The sequence below is a fragment of the Trachurus trachurus genome, assembly GCF_905171665.1.
Source record: "Trachurus trachurus genome assembly, chromosome: 16".
NCBI lineage: Eukaryota > Metazoa > Chordata > Actinopteri > Carangiformes > Carangidae > Trachurus > Trachurus trachurus.
The window spans coordinates 10,745,430-10,762,833 of record NC_139902.1 but is presented as its reverse complement, the minus strand read 5'-3'; positions in this window follow the sequence as shown (position 1 = coordinate 10,762,833).

Here is a 17,404-nt window from a genome sequence, read left to right as displayed (position 1 = left end):
CTGAAAGTCTGCTGTTGATACAGGAGCTGTACTCCACTCCCAAACAGGTCTGTGCAAACTGGCTATCTATTACAACCTGAAATTTGCATATTTGTACGGAGCCAATCAGGATGAGCCTAGTAAACGACACTCATCTTGAGTCAGTTGGTCTTGTGATCGTGCTTTGTGTGTCCCAGCCTGGCCATCATTGCCAGTCCTCATTGGATATGATGAGTGCCTTGGAAACAAATAAGCAGGGATTGATTAGGATGACAGTAGCTACAGCCCTCTGCGATGACTTGTGTTGCTCTTTTCAAAATGATAATAAGTAGCAGTTGACTGCCGTAGAGGGGCCATTTCTCTTCCCGCCAAGACATGTGTATGTGTATAGACACGGAGCTCTCACAGTGAAGCTATCATTGCTGCCATGTAGGTCAAGTGGGTGAGCAAGAGGAGCAATCTACCTGCTTGTTTCTCCGCCTGCACTGGCTCTATTGTACAGAAATGCCTCCTCACCTCGGCAGTGTGCAAAGGTGGCCGACACCTCTCCACTCTCCATCTGTATCTTCAATGTGTTTTAAATATACATATTCTTGAGCTAACAGTGTTATTAAGAAAGAGAGATAAAACTAAAAGGAGGACATTCATAGTGTGGCACTCAGTTGTTGACACAGTGTCGCAAATATTGTGTAACAGATGAAAAAAAAAAAGCTGGAGAGAGAAGTACAAGGCCTGACTCCTTTGTCACCTTTGTATAGCTTGGTCAATCATAGCGTGATACCAGCCATCAGGTGAATGCCAGAGACGTGCACTGCATCACATCACACCACAAAACACTGGAAATGTGTGTGGGAAGTAGCTCTTCTAAAGTGATCTGACCATCAAACGAGTGGTCAGAGGGAATATAAAGCCTGTTTATGATCGCCAGGGTCTAACCAGAGGAAGAGCGGGAGTCAGGTGCTTTTACATTCACTACTAACACAGCGTGTTATGAGCGTGCTATGGCTTAACCATATGCTATGACTTGTGATGCGTGACCACTAGTGCAACATCCATGTGCCTGTGCTTCCATGTGTCATGTTGTCATTTATATAATTTGCATTGGGTGATAGATTGAATTTGCATAATAAGGGTTAACTCTACTACTTAAAGGGATAGTTCAACATTTTGGCAAATTGGCCCATTGCCATAATTGCTATAGTCAAAGCAGTGGGTTCGTTACCTTTAATTGTCGGTGTAAGCAATTTTTTAGAACGGCGTAGCAGAGCGGCAGGCTGCTCGGAGCTACGCTACGGAGGCTAAAGGAATTTCTTGGTTTCCCTCATCAAACTCATCAAATACAAAATCCAAAAACTCCAAAACGCTTTCGTGGACAAGTTGTGATCTGAGATAATAACGGAACGTTATGAAACAGAGCCGTTTTCGAGGTAAATACAGAGACTTGCTGAAAAACTGTCCCTGAATGCAACGCGCATCAGTGGTTTTGCATCAATTTACTTCGTCTCATAACATTCCGTTATTATCTCATAGCATGGTGAATGTGCAGGTCACAACTTGTCCAGCAGAGCGTTTTGGAGTTGTTGGATTATGTATTTGATGAGTTTGATGAGGGAAACCAAGAAATTCCTTTAGCCTCCGTAGCGTAGCTCTGAGCAGCTCGCAGCTCTGCTCCACCGTTCTAAAAATAGCTTACACCGACAATTAAAGGCAACGAACCTACTGCTATGACTTTAGCGATTATGGCAATGGGCCAATTTGCCAAAATGTTGAACTATCCCTTTAAGAAACTACACATCAGACTTTAAAAATAAAGTATTAAAAAAAAGAAACTACACATCGTCACAGGATTCAGACAGTTATTAGATATTGGATTATTGTTCATAGATATAACTATAGTTTCTGTTCCCAGACAATGACATATACCATTGCAGTATGTAACAATAATAGCTAATGTTTTATGAAGGACATATTCTGTGTTATATCTCACAATACTGAGCAGCACAGGATGATGAAGGATCAGCCCCAACAAGGACCACCAGACAGAAAAGGACATTGAATTGAAAAGGAAAAGGACACAGGACCCGACCCTCTCTTCTCCCTGTCAGTGCTTCACTCAGCATTGATCCATTTCCAATTTACCTTCATGACTAAAGATGATCTTACCACAATGACAAAGAGTCGATGAGCGCCGGAATGGCTTCACTCCACAGGACCATTAAAAAAGTGCTGTGACCTGTGATGAAAAATCAGACGAGGCAGCCGGAGGTGTGGCTCATTGCCTACAGGATGTCTGAAAAATGGGTCACACGTGTGGGAGGACTGATCCTTGTGTCTGAGTTATAGAAAACAAAAGGATTCATACTGGCCACTGTATACACAGGGACTGTGACTATGTCTGTGCTGATGAGACAGCATTGGGGGCAGGGAGCATTGGTGGCCTTGTTTAATTAGATTTAGTCCGGGTTGCAACCAACCTGGGGGGTGGGGGGTAGCGGAGGGGGTTGCTGTGTGAACAAAGTGGACATTCATCAGTGTTGCCAATCACACCGGACGTGATTAAGTTACGCCCTGTGGCCGCAGCGCCGAGGCTAACGTTACACTGGTCGCCAAGGCAAACATAAGCACGCTGCACTCACAGGCTCAAAGGTCAGAAGGCGCTGGACTCGTGGCCCATGTTTATACACGAACACCCAAACAAGCCTTAACATCTACGTATTACTCCCAGGGTAAACTATCACTGAAGTGCCGTGACCAAGTCTACGTTTAAAGGTGAAATCGGTTCTTATCTCTTATCTGTGACATAAATAGTTATTCAACCCATAAGCTGTGACGTAGCCTAAGCTGTGAGGTTTCCATGGTGAACAAATGCTGAATGTTTATGGAGTGTATAGGAATATTCTCATCAGATGAGCATTTTTCACACTGTGTAATATAGAGTCACTTTGGATGTGATGATGTAAGCATGTGCTGAGTCCCAGTCAAGCAGAGTTGCATCAGTTGAGTTTAATTGCTTTCAGCATGAACTGTTCGGATCCCATCCACTGAAATCATATTTGCATCATTTGAATTGAAGGGCTGGCACTGTTTGACACTGTGTGTGCAATACTGCCAGCTCACCTAGTTTGGACTCAAATCTTGACATATACTGAAATACAACAGTTTAATTGGTAAAATGACTCCAACTCACCAGCATTCAAGCATTTCGCTGGGACTTACGTGGAAATGGTAAGAGATGACTTGATGGGGATTTTATGACGCTGGCTACTTTTGGCACGTATCCTGAGGGAATTTGAGAGGCCAGGCCCAAACCAAATAGTCTTGTCTTCTTCCCTCTTCCAGTTGTATCAAGAGTAAACAGGAAGCGTGTGGCATGTAAGAGGGGGAAGGGAGGCACAAGCTTAGAAGGAAAGCACAAATGAGGAGGTAGGTAGAGAGAGAGAGAAAAGAAAGAGAGAAAGAAAGACAGAAAGAAAGAAAGAAAGAAAGAAAGAAAGAAAGAAAGAAAGAAAGAAAGAAAGAAAGAAAGAAAGAAAGAAAGAAAGAAAGAAAGAAATATTTTAAACTCACATACAACAGGTCTATGTGGTGTACCATAATTTTTGTTAAATAGTTAACAATAGAAAAGACAAAGACTGAAGTGGATCGTGACAGACAAAGCTAAACTCTGTGACCTCAGAGCATTTTGCAGTAGACAGCATTCAACGTTCCTGTGTGTTTTAAGAATAGTTCTCTAAAGAGGAAGAGAGAAACATAACGTGCAGCACTTTGTCGCTGATCTGTCTGACACATGACACTGAAACAGCAGCTCTTTTTTGAGGCGCCCAACACACAGCAACCGTCTGAGGATCGATAGTCAAGATAATTGAAAAGACAAGCCAACCAAGCTCTGTCTATTTCCTCTATCAGTGCTACAGACCTGCCTGGTATCTGTATGCAACTTGTTGGCTGGGGCTTAATTGATCAGCACCACACATTATGCAAAAAAAAAAAAAAAAAAAACCTAAAGAACCGAAGCTGCCTGCCTCTCATCACTTGGCACAGACACGCCATGTAAATTTCATGACCACAGCATGTTACCGCTGCCAATTCTTCGCTTTGAGTCGGATTCACTGGGACACCCACAAAAGCCTAGGGCATTCATCTTTTATAATGCTGTTTTTGTCTATATTTGACGGTCTCAATGAAAGATTCAAGGAGATGCTTAATCCTATGGGTCTAGTCAGGTAGATGGATGCCGCTCCGCTCCTGCTGCTGTTCTGGTGATGAGACCCGCAGCAGAGGGATGGAGGGAGGCAGGGTGCAGACTGACAAGCAGACAGACAACCGTGGCTGCTAATATAGCAGAGAGGGAGGTGCTGATGGCCTGTTGCCAAGGTGACACAGGCCAGCCGGGTTCTGTCTCATTTGCAGATGCAAACGAGACCTTGCAGCTCCTACCGACGCTTGCTAAGCCTCCTCTGGAGACACAAAATGCCCCACCCCCCTTCACCCCCCCATCCCCGGAGAACAGCTCCCGCATACACCTGAGCTGGGAAGAGAGGGGATGCGCAACTATTTATTTGCTTTTCACGTTTGCTTGTGATGTGCCTCCATTGTGCCCCGTCTGTCTTTGCTCCTTTGGGAAAGAAGGATTGCTTATAGTTTCTAAGTGTCCAACAACCCCCACATTGACATCTTCCCTCCCGGTCTCCTCTCCTGTTCCATTGATTCCCTGTGTTGAATTGGCCTTTTCAGAGAGGGGGGCTGATAGCAGCGTGCGCTGTTGAATAACAGCCCTCAGCCGACGCAGCACTCCACCCCAGCGACAACAAAAAGGCAGACTCCTTTGTTTGGCTGGAGGTAAACAGCTGGGAACAGATGATGCTGGCCGGGCTGATTTACGTGGCCACAGCTACCGTGGTGACAGGGTTTTGTTGTGATAGGGACAAACAGATGAAGGGAGAGGGGAGGGAGAGGAGGAAGGCAGACAGAGTGAGCATGAGAAGTCAAGTCAGATGAAAAGAAATGCATGAAGCTGGAGAGCAGTTTGGGCCTTTGTTTGTGTTTGTGTGGGTCTGAAATCCCCTCTAGAAAGCTCTGAACACACCTGAGGGAAAAAAAACAACAGAGGTATCAGAGTGATCTCACACAGGTCTGAGAACAGACATCCAAACTGCAGCAAACTACAAGAAAAAAAGAAGAAAAAAAAAACATGCCAAAGGAAAAAAATAGGACAGCAAACACTTCACTTCCCAATTTGTGTGTTGTGTTTTTCTCCTTTCAACAAACATAAATACATTTTGTCTTGAATTATAATAACCAACAACTGGTTGACAGAACAGAATTATTGCATGCTGTGTTGTGATAATTTGGAGGTGCAGAATACAAAACAACAGTAATGAAACTGCCATTAACAAGTGTGGCTGACGCGCACTTATGAGAAACACCACATATGCCACGCAGACCAAATCCTGAATGGTTAAATGGTCATGAATAATTAGGGCATTCTCTCACTGAGCAGATGTCTCTTTCTGCCAAACGCTGCTTCTCGCAAGAATGAACGGCCAGGCAAGATAAGCCTGGTGGAAAAACAGAGTGGGGGTCTCATTGGATAGGAGAAGAGAAGGGAAGAAGATTGGACGCTGGCGCCTGTAATACAATATACCATGTGTGCACAATCACACACATACGTGCATATTTAATGCAAAGTCCCACAATATACACACAAGTGCTGATCAATGCCTAAAGCCTCCCGACCCTCCCCCAAAACACATAGGCACACTGCACTAACGTTATTTACGAGCATTCCCACTCGAAACCCCTGAAGTCTGGAGAGACTACAGCTGCAAGGCCCCCACTCAGCCAAACAGTCATTGTGTCAGTGAACCCATAAATTACACACCTTACCCCTCAAATATTGATAAGGCAATCGCCAGCTCAGCAGCTCGCAGGGGACACATTTTCTCCACTTTGTTGGGATCCAAACAGTGCTGCAAAGAGGATTGCACCTCTGTCTGTAATACTTGTTGTCAAGTACAAAGATACTTCAGATTACTCATTGGCATCATTTGTTTCTTCCCGTGTTAAGTTGTTGCATCACTCTGTGTGGTCGTCTTTCCGAGAGATGGGAGTAGTTTCATCCATGTTGAATAAGCCCATAACATGAAAAGTGAAAGTGATAATTGACATGTTTTTTGTTGTTGTTGTTGTTCTTTTTGTAAATGCTGATTAGACGACGTAACTACTTGGAATTATGACACTATTTCCGTAGGTTCTCAGAAAGCCTCACTTTGCTTATGCAATTCTGTCTGCTGTAAGGTACGAAATTTCTCAGGAAAATCAAGGCGTGATTTACGGAATTTTGTCTGCCGTTGCACAACCAAAACAGGAAGAGGATAGCACTTCTAAATTCCCAAGTAGCTGCCGATAACTTTCCACGGGTACGCTGGCACAGCCAAAGCAACTGTTGAAACTCTACTCAGCACAAGAAAAACAGCCTTGTTGTTGCAGAAGAGTGAAGAAAGAAGTTGAAGTTGGAGAGTGATAGAAACTGAGATAAGACGGGAGTGAAACTCAGACTGTCCACCGCCCCGCCGAGGAAGCAGCCTTACTGGAAAACTGATGTACAGTACATTCGGCATTATTTCTACTGGATCAGGTAGAAATACAACTTTGTATCAGCACAACTTGATGTTATACTCAGCACAGCACAGAGATTGCAGTCTGTTTTTTATTTAAAAGTGCAATATTTATTTTTTCCTGTTTTGAACTCTAGCCAGGCTGATAGTAGCGGCCATGTTGCGATCCAGTTTTTGTGACTGTGCCGTCGGCAGTGTTACCATGAGCTGGGGGAAAGTTGAAAAGTTGTCTGGGGATTTAGTCAGGAAAAAAGTTTTCACAATGTTTGCCCTCTCTCTTTTCCTCCTAGCTCAATCATATTTTGTCAGGAGGACCTTTCTGAACCAACTGATTTTCCTCTCTGGTGCTGCTGCCACTTGTCACCCGATGAATGGGTTGACATAACTCCAGCTTTTATTATGTTATACATGTTCCGTGGTGTGTCATAAATTTCATTAATATCTGCCTGAGCCTTTCTCAATTAGTCCCTCCTAGTTGAAGTGAACAACAGCTTTCAAATCTGTCCTCAATGACCAGCTGCCTTTTAGCAGTCATGGACCAGTAGTTTTATCATGTATAAATGCATTAACAGTATCTAAAGGTCATGTTATGCCAGGCAGAATGAAGCATATTCAGTCGTGCGGCACGCTGGTTCGACTTGACTGTAAATCTGTGGACAGTTATAACTGTCAACAGCCAGAAACATGACTGTGATGACCAGCAGTGGTGCCTCACATGTAGGTGTCTTGCCATCGAAAGACTCATACAAATTCACAGGGAGTTATGTATTCAACCTCGCGCCAGTAAAGGTCAGCTAAGGAAAACAAGAGGCATCGATATATAGATTTGTCTCTTTGGAATCAAATCAAGGTTGGAGGGACTCTAACTCTGGGATTTGAAGCAGAGGTGGAAACAATAATTGGATGTTATTAGGCGGATTGAATTACAGAGATGTAGATTTCACACGATCAATGGCTAACAAACAATTTAGCACTTAAAGTTTATTGATTTTACACAGCTCCCTATACATGCTGTGGGCATTTTGAAAAGCACTGATGGCTCAAGGTATGGCTGTATTATGACAGGGAACAAAGAGGTGAGTCAGAAAGAGACACTGACAGAGACTCCTCTGCTATGCTCTGAACAGTTGTTTTTCTGCTGTATTGAACTCAATTGAACCAAGGGAGCTGCTCTAAACTGTAGCTCCTCTACTGCCTCATTGCTGCAAATAGATATAGAAACTGAATCATCTGCCTGTTTTGGAAATGAAATTGTCTGGCAGTGAAAAACTTACTGTGAAAGGCACTCCAGTTTGTCATAGTAGAATTGTCGTGACTAGATAAAGGAAATGTTTTGCAGCCACAGACTTCATTTTGTTTTCTGTCAAATGCTGCGCTCCTGTCGTCCTCTGTTGAGCACAGAAACTGTCACTTTATCAGTCACATAAAGCTTGATGTCTGAACAAGAGAATGACTTATGGGTAGTCCGTAAATATAGACAAGTATGACTTGTTGCCTTTGTCATCCTATGATGTTCATGACTAACATGCATCACAAGTTGAACAGTCATGTGCTCGCGCCTTGATAACAGGCGGCAGAGGAGGTATGTTTAGCAGCCTGGCTAGAAGGGAATACAGAAGTCCATCAAATAGGCAGTGCCATTTGTGTATGTGCATGTGTGTGAGGAAGTGTGTGTCCTGTTCACCACATTGCCAGGAAATCTCCACAGGAGGCAGCTTGTGGCACCTCATCCCATTTCACTGATAATGCCATCATTGTCCCTCTGGAAAGGGATGGAAATGAGCTATGCCCTGGGCTTATGGTTGACTTGCTGTCATAGTCAAATAATGATGTCTTTGTCCACCTTGGATCACCAAACCTATTGTTGATTTTTTTTTAAATCTTCTATCATGTGTGTGTAATGATTTTGCCACGGCAAGAACAGCAGCATTGTAGCACTGTGTTTTTCACAGCTCCAAACTGTATAACCTTTTAAATGTGTTTGAAATCACTGTAACACATCATGAGTGTTGTTTGGTTTGTGTAGGTGTTTCAGTTCCTCATGGCAAAATGGCACATCACAATAGGTTGATCACAGGTTGTTTTTTTTTCACCAGGAAGTAAAAGAGTTACTAAAGCTGACTTGGGAATGGCTTCTACTTGTACTCTCCCCCCTGGCAGAAATGACAAACTGACCTTGTGTCACCATTTTTTTTTAAATAAACTTCACACCTCCCAGTGCATTTTAGGAGGTGTGAAGTCATTTCATCTTCTGATGAAATTTTTTCCATAGAGCCAGCTGGAACTAAAACTAAAACCAGAAAGTTGTCAAGTGGAAGTCTTTGCTGGCCAGTGACTGAGTGCTGCCCATTCTGATTGTGCAACCATTTTCTTTCAGTTATGTCTCTATAACAAGAAGTGAGAGAATGTTTTGTTTTTTTAACCACCCTAAGAATGTGATTAAGAACAAATAATTAAATTGAATAGTGCTATTTCTTTGCATCAAACAAAACTTTTTTGTTTCCTTTGTTGTGGTTTATGTTGTTAGTAAAGGAGGACATAAGGGTTAGGGTGAGGAATGTCATTTCAGAACAACGAAATCTGCTTAAGGACAAGGGTGAGGGTCGGGTGGAGGGTTGGGATGGTTGGTCAAGGTCAAGAGAACATTTATTTTCAACATAGATCATTGCTCATTGTTTTCTGTTTCCAAACAACTGATTTTTACATATTTAAGTGTTTTTCTTTTGTTGTAATCTCAGAGGAAGAAAGGTCCCTGAACCTTAATCAAACAGAAATTTGAACACAAACCACGATGTTTCCAGAACCTTCAGTACTTCAGTTAACACAAACCTTGGTCTGTACCTAAATGCAACCAAGTTGTTTGTGCTAAACCTTGACCGAGGTCTTCTTTAATTAGTTAGCTCTTTGTTTTCATTTCATTTCACAAAACTACACACGTCACTTTTCCTGAACCCAATTAAGTGGAACACAATCTGTCTGCTGCATGAATGAGAAGAGAATGTCTAAAAGTGCTCACCCTCATTTTGTATGTGGTTTACTGCATCAAAACTACTGAGACATGCAAAAGTGAGGGCTCATGCTGAGAGATCAGCGTGGGGCAGGAGAGAGTGTGACCATTCAGCACAGGTATAAACACAGCTCGCCTTTAACGCCATCCAACAATGCAAAGTGAAAAATTGTTTGTTTGAGCCATAGTGACACCTTAATGTGAGCAGAGAGTCATTATTCCGGATCAGTTAGTGCATTCCTACTAGGTAGGAGCCATAAGCACAATGAATGAGCATGCATTCTCATTAGTTTCCCAAACCTAACATGGCTAATAACCTCGGAGAGAGGACTTGGCCAAACCACAGGGATAAGTGCCAAGAATTTGAGTTTTTCTTTTTTCCACTGTTAAACCCAGACATGCACTGAATCTCTTATGTGGAGCTTTGAAATCACATGGTTGTAAAGTGCAGAAATAAGAAATACTAGACCAAATTGTGACTATATTCAACATTCTGCAGGAATTTAAAATAGTTTACTTACTTACTTATTAATAGACACAGTGACTTCTGAGCACTTGACTGTCTGAAACTGAAACTTTCTCTTTTGACAGTGAAGAACTATAAACAGTGTGTATTAACACCACTTTTTCTCATGATCAGCAGGTGGCTGCTATGAAAGGGAGCTGTTGTGAGATCTAAAATAAAATGTAAAAACTCAATGATCCATGTGATGCAGTGCTCTGCTGCTGAATTCTTTCATCTGCTGAGGATTTTACATTCTGGTATGGATCCAGTCAAAGATAGAGAGGTGGATCTTTGAATTAAAAAAAAAAATCATTGTGATATATGGTAGTTTTCAATATTTGGGATTTTCAGATTATGGATCTTGATTACATATGATGTTGACAACTCGGCACAGACCCAGATAATAACCTGCATTTGGTGAATGAGAATTTTAAATCTGCACTATTCACAGTTGTACTATTTATTAATATCAAGTACCAGCTCATATGGCATCAGCAGCATTTTTAAAATGCTTACAACACAATTTCATTCAATCTGTAACGAATGAAGTTACATAATAGCTGTTGCGCCATAGCTGCTCATACAGCCTCAGGATTAAACAATGAATAAATAAGGCTGTATTTGAGACAGACATGTACAGGTAGGATTGGTGGCCTTGGCCAATTCTTTCTATTTTATAATCGAGTACTGTTTGTTTTTTTCATGTAAAAACAGAAGCCCACTAAGTGGAAATGAATCAAACTTCACAAACAGTGAGAAGATTACACAAGATGTGGAATTAATTAAAGGTGCTGTCATGTTCCAACATCTGCACAAGTGAATTTGACTCTGTAGTTTCTTTTAATTCAACAATCTGAGCTCTATTTCAGCACATGTTGACTCAGCCTGTCGTGATCTTTGCAGCTGTAATATCAGAAAACACCTCCACATTTTAATACAGCAGAAGCAGACTAATGGATAATGTGAAGCGTATGCAAAAGGGTTTAAGTTTGTTGCTGGAAAATTATTTTTATTGCTGGTTTGGTTCTGTAAGTCTGTATCATGCCATCTTTACACAGGCCTGATACTAACATGTGACTAATTTCTTAATTATTTATGTGCATTATCTGTTCATATTAATGCTCTGTTAATCAACGCCAAAATAAAAGAGGGCCGCTCCTCAATGGTTTTCGGTGACTGATAATAACAATAACCACTCGTTAGCACACACTAAGCACGAAAGCTGACAGTTGTTTATACTAGAAAATAGCACTTGAACAAAAAGTCACTGAGCCTCGGGTCAATTCACTTAATAACATTCCTGTGAGAGTGGAGATTGTGTTTTTACAGTGACATAACAGGAGAGACAGTGGGTGTTTTGTTGTCCCTGTTTACACAGTTCAGTTGCTTCTGAACTAAAGCAAGTTTACTGTCTTGTGATTGAGCAGAGGAAAGAAGAATGCAAGTAAAGAAAAATGAACAGAAGGTGATGTCTTTGTGCTAATGTCTCTGTGCATAATGTTTTCAGCCACTCAACCTTCATTACTGTATTGACACATTCAGTCTCATTTCAAAGCAGTGGCTACAGAAGTCAATCAGGTGCCTACAATCAATTAGCTCTCTGCTATAGGGCCAGACCGTTGAGAGGGAAAATGCTAAAGTGCAGAGCAGTGTGCTGCACTGGGGTGTGTAAAATGCTGTAATAAAAAATGCGCCCAGTCACCAAACATGTGCAGTGAGATGTTATTTTGGTCATAAACCGGCCATTCTTCCTGAGCAAACATGCCAGTTAAAATTTATTTAGGAGTGTTATTGCCCCGGCGACAGTCATAATCAGAGATTACCAGCCACCCTTTGCTCACAATGCACATCATACTTTTTTTTTTTCAATGAACACGTCCACAATGTTTTCGGTATACGTCTTCAATAAAAATAAATGTCAAGTGCACATCTCAAACAGAGCTTTAACTACTCTACCGCCAAATGCATAGCAACACAAACCTGAGAGCTGTTCATTATGCAACAGTTCGATTGCTCATTTTGAGCAAATGCAAAATGAAAGCATTACGGGCTTTATCTCTGTATGAGAGCGGTGCTCTGGAGAATGTTTTTAACAGTGCTCACTTGTACTCATTCCAGTCCCATGCTATTTTCTCCCCTGACTAAACAGCATGCAGCAGGGTGTAGGTCAAGACAGAGGCACCAGATAAGAGGGACGGAGGAGAAGAGGGAGAATGGAGGAGGGATAGGAGGGCGTACTCCCTGACCGCAGAGCACAATGTCTTATCTTGTCCTCTGTCCTCCCTGTCGTTATCTCCTGCACATGGACGTAGAGACTGTACACAGCTGTTTTCTACCAGCAGAGACTGGAGGAAGCATGCAGGCCGACTCTTCTCTACAAATGAAAGAGTTGCATCAGTTTTTATCAATTAAACTCAAACTGCCTTAAAATACAGTAGGTTACACTGAGGTAAAACAGCATAAGTTTAGCAAATATTAATAATAAAAATAACTTTTTATATAAGGAAATCCCTGTGCACGCTGTTTGTGCATGTGTTGATATAACAGCTGGGCAGGTCTGATGTGTGCATGGTTGCTAAGCTATGGCCAGACGTTGGGGGGCTGAGTATAGCAAATGGTCCATTCACGGAAATGTGTTTGTCAACTCACAACCTACTGTCAACTCTTTCCTGGGGCAGCTTATTCTCTTTATACGCAGCTACATAATGTATAGCTGATAGCTTCCTCCATATTGGTCTCCGTTCAATAAGGTCAGCACTGTCAAGACAATTTATCAATTATGCAAATTTCCCAAAGCTGAACTTTTACTAAAGTTCAGCACAAACTTACTCCCCAAATCCACAGATCACTGCCATTCCGTTGAAATGAACTGCCCATATTTTACTGTTATGCTGCACTCAGCCTCCAACTGCCAAGGTCTATTGTGGCTATGGTAGTTTAAATATCACAGCATTCGTTACTAAAGTACATTGAGTGAATAATATTGATATTTAAGAAAGGTTTGGACATGCAGTCTGGGTATTTTTAATAAGTATTTGAAAATGTTATTTGACAGTTTCTTGCGATGGATGGATATTGTTAAGGATATGTGACAGCCGCCTTTTGGTTTTTATTCTGTATCCTCTGTTTTTGATTCATGGTTTCAAACAGCAATATCCAGGGATGAGCCTAGAGTGGATCTTGGATAAGCCTCTAGCCCTTGGCTTAGGTCCCCACCCCCACCTCTCTACAGCTAGTTCTCTCTCTCTCTCTATCCTCCTCTCTCTTTCTCAAACAGACACACTCAAACACTGACGCACACACACACACACACACACACATACAGGGACTCCGAAAGCACTACAGACACTCTTTGCCAATTTAATAAAGAAAGACTTTGTCATGCGTATCTCTCCCACAGCTTCCTGGCCAGAGTGACAACAGTGTGGGTGAGTGGAAAAACAGGAAGAGGACAGGCTGACTATAGGCAGCTCTAGTGGGCAGCGGATTGGCCTGTGTGTTTATGTGTGTGTGCGCTGAAGCCTGAGCATGTCTATATACACCATATGTGTTAACCTGCTAAGACATGTGCTCACCAGGACATTCAGTTGGGACGGTGGTGTAACACAGAGAGGCTCCTCGGTCAGGAAGGAGAGCTAGCTGTTTCCTGGTGGGGACATGAAGCTTTCAGCACCCGTGTAGGTGTGGGATATGACTCTGCCATTAGTTCTGGCAACACGAACAAACCTTTACTGACTGGTATGAATAGAGTTTACACAGGTACATAACAGCCTCCAGGAGGTAGCCATGTGCCCGCACTCTAACACTGACAAAAGCTTTTACCATCTCTCGCCTACTCGCCTTTTATATGCTACAAAACATTCCCCATACATGCCAAACTGCAGCCTGTTTGCCAGAGAATGCCAAAGAGGCTGCATCAGAGCTCCAGGGCTCACCAAATTCATTCATACACCACAGCCAGAATGTAGACTCAGTACTTGTTAGCCTGTTAGCCTGTGGATATTACTCCTGATCGCCTGCTGTCACTTCTCTGCAGGTCAGTTAAGGTAAACTTTTAGTGCTTGTGTATTGATTGTTGTTTTGTATTTTAATTTAAACACTTTTTAATTTCTGGGTTGTGTTTTTATATCTACCACTGATACAGCATATTGTCGACAAGTTGGAAAAATTATTATTTATTTTCTGTAAAAATACACTGCACAATAAACACTTCTTGAGTTCAAGAAGTTATCAGCTACATGAAGCCCGCAGTTTATTAATCCGAGAGAATAATATAAAATTGTTGTACCTCCATTCACTGCTGTTATATAATGTTATTGTGTCCTGCAGGGCACAACACTGTGCCCTGCAGCAACACCAAATACTGGAAAACTCTAAATACTCAATACATCAAGAGGTCCCCACCCAGTATATACCAAGGGAAACAACACTAACCATTAACGGACCTCATGATGGGAAGACCAATGGACAAAGACCATAGGGGGAACTTCGCCCAGGCATGGAGCTTTTGGGGGAAGTCAATAATGCATGATTTGTGTTTTCTTGGTAGTACAGCATGATTGCTTTCCTGAATGCCCCTCTGGGGGATGAATACTTCTGAAAATGTACAGATCTTTTTCCACTCCAAATAAACACTAAAAGATACACCCTTTAAAAACTTAAATGTACTTTCATCACAACCCCAAAGGGCAAAGGTATCCTGCCAGAGACAGTAAATTAGCACATGAGCAGACCACCACTGTAATTCTGCAATATTTTCCACAGTCACCAACACTTTCACTCGTAATTATTTTCCTGCTGTCAAAGACGCTGTAACCAACTGCTTGAATACTAACTGTGTGTCCAAACAGATTTCTGCTGTGAGTGAGTCATTTGGTAAATATAGGGAGTGACAGCACTGACTTTCAATTTGGACTCAGCTGTTTAGCAGCCTACTTGGAACACACAAACACGTGAACATGATGACAGACGCACACACACACACACAGCTGTCAGTGGCTTGGGTGCTCAGAGAAGACATTTGAATTGTGCACCGTGTACATGTAGCAGATGAAACTGCACTGTGCAAACATGGCGTGACATGAGACCTTGGCTAGAAAATAGGTCATTTCATAGGTTGTACAGCATTTGAACTGCCTCAAGTGTTATTGCACCAATGTATCAGTAGATGAGACCTGCTCTAGCCCGACAGCCAGAGAGGCTCCCCAGATGGTGAACAGAGAAATGAAATTATGCCCAGAACAATCCAGATCATTATTGTGCTGTGAGCTGCCTCACAGATCATATCTACGTCATATCTAGGCCTTGAGATTTATTTTAGAGAAGTGAACAAAGCCATCTCTGAATCCCCCCTGAGTGTGGGAGAAACACTCGCCGAGGCCACAGGTACACGGTGCATGCATGTGTGTGTGTGCACGACCCCTGGCTGCATATGTGCGTGCATGGGTGTTGTGTTTGTGGGGAAGAGTGTCACAGGGTGCTTTAGCCCTGCCACAAACACAACTCCTCCTGACATCTGTGAGTCAATTAGCTGACTGAAGAGAAAACATCCCTGCCCCCTCTTTCCCACACCCTCCCTTCCCCTCCATGCATCCCTTCCTCCACCAAACAACTCCAACCAAGCCAGCCAGTCAGGCAGCCAGTTAGGTAGTGTAGCATAGCAGCTCCTGTCTGCCCTGGCTGGTGTGAGGCGCTGGGGGAGGGGCGCTAGTCAGGGCCGGGGGGTGGGAGGGTAGTGGGGGTGATGAGGTTGGATGTCAAGAATGTGGCTCATGGTCTGCTCTTTTGTGTATTTTGTGCAAGATGAATAGGCCCATGGCAGGCTGGGGTGCTAGTCGGCAGCAGTTCCCCGTTGATTTGTGCGTTAGAAAAGCCTGAAGGCCCTGGCCTGCCCCTCTTGAAACGAGACAGACGATAATGAAGGCTGCTGGGTGAACAACTTAAACGCCCACTATATATAAACATAACTATTTCAATGTGTTATTTCCGTCTTGGCTCTGTCTTGTCTTAATATTGTGTATAGCTTCTGTCCATCTCTATCTCTCTGTCCATGCCTCCCAGATTCCCCTATCAGGACAGTTATTGTTTGCTAAGCTGGTGTGGGGGCTGTTCTTTTTTTTTTTGTGCCTGGTGCATCCCATATTCTGTTCCCCACTCGTCCCCAATGCCCTCAGTGTCCCGAGGCTACTGCTATGGAAATACGTATGCTTCAGTCACATTGCTAATTATTTAAGAGTCGTCACCTCATTAACAGTGCTGAGAGATAATGAATGATTAATAGGTCATTCTTCACATCATCACTGTGCTCTCCCACTCCCTCCTTCCATAAAAGCTGTTTGACAGGTTGAGCTAGCTCCTGTTGTCCATTTAGCCAGTGCATCCCCCCTACACACACAGACACACACACACACACACACACACACACACACATACTCCTGCTCTGTGTGTGCATGTTCCTTGAGGTAACTCCAAACGTCATCAGTGGCTGTAAGACAGGAAGTGCAGTGAAGGGGACATGATTAGTGTTTGTGTCGACAATGATCCCTCAGGCTAGTAAATGCGGAAGAATTGTGTTGCCTGGAAAATGCAGGCAGGCAGTGGGCTTGTGGTGCTGACTGTAAATGACTGACACTGCTTGGTAATGAGCCAGGCTACAGCACTGGATACATGAAACCAAGGAGAACTCCAATCGTGTTTGTATAGCTTGCATTAAGTCACCACTGGAGACTGCGAACACCTGCAGGCACTAACACTACTTATCATGTCTTTGCTATCATGATAAGTATGCTGGTAATACTCAGCTGTGGCAGGGAAGTCGCTGCAGTGGTTATCTGCTGCCTCAGACATCCCTTCACCGTCTCAGCTTTCTCGACGAACAGGAACTTCGCATTCTTTTCAACATCATGACAACTCTCTTCCTTCTACCTCTCAAGGCCTCCGTGAGTGTCGCCAAAGTCACATGAAGTGTCACCTGACTGCATCTTAAAGGCAAAAGTTTATACGGGTTCAGAACAGCCGCGCTCAAAGCTATGTGGGCAAAAAAAACCCTGCGAATGGTGGGATGAATCACACAAATGGGGATAATGGTGCACAATTTTGGATAGTCTCTCCTCTGAGGTAAAAGGGCTGGCGAGCTAAGGCGTGTCAGGAGAGACAGTCAACAAACCAGACTCTGCTGTTGATGCAATGCAACGTCATTGGTCAAGGCGCTAGACATGTAAGAGCACATTCCTGGTGGAAGTCTGAATGGCCCATTTGTTTACCCTGCAATCATTGTAACAGAAGCTACAATTGTCA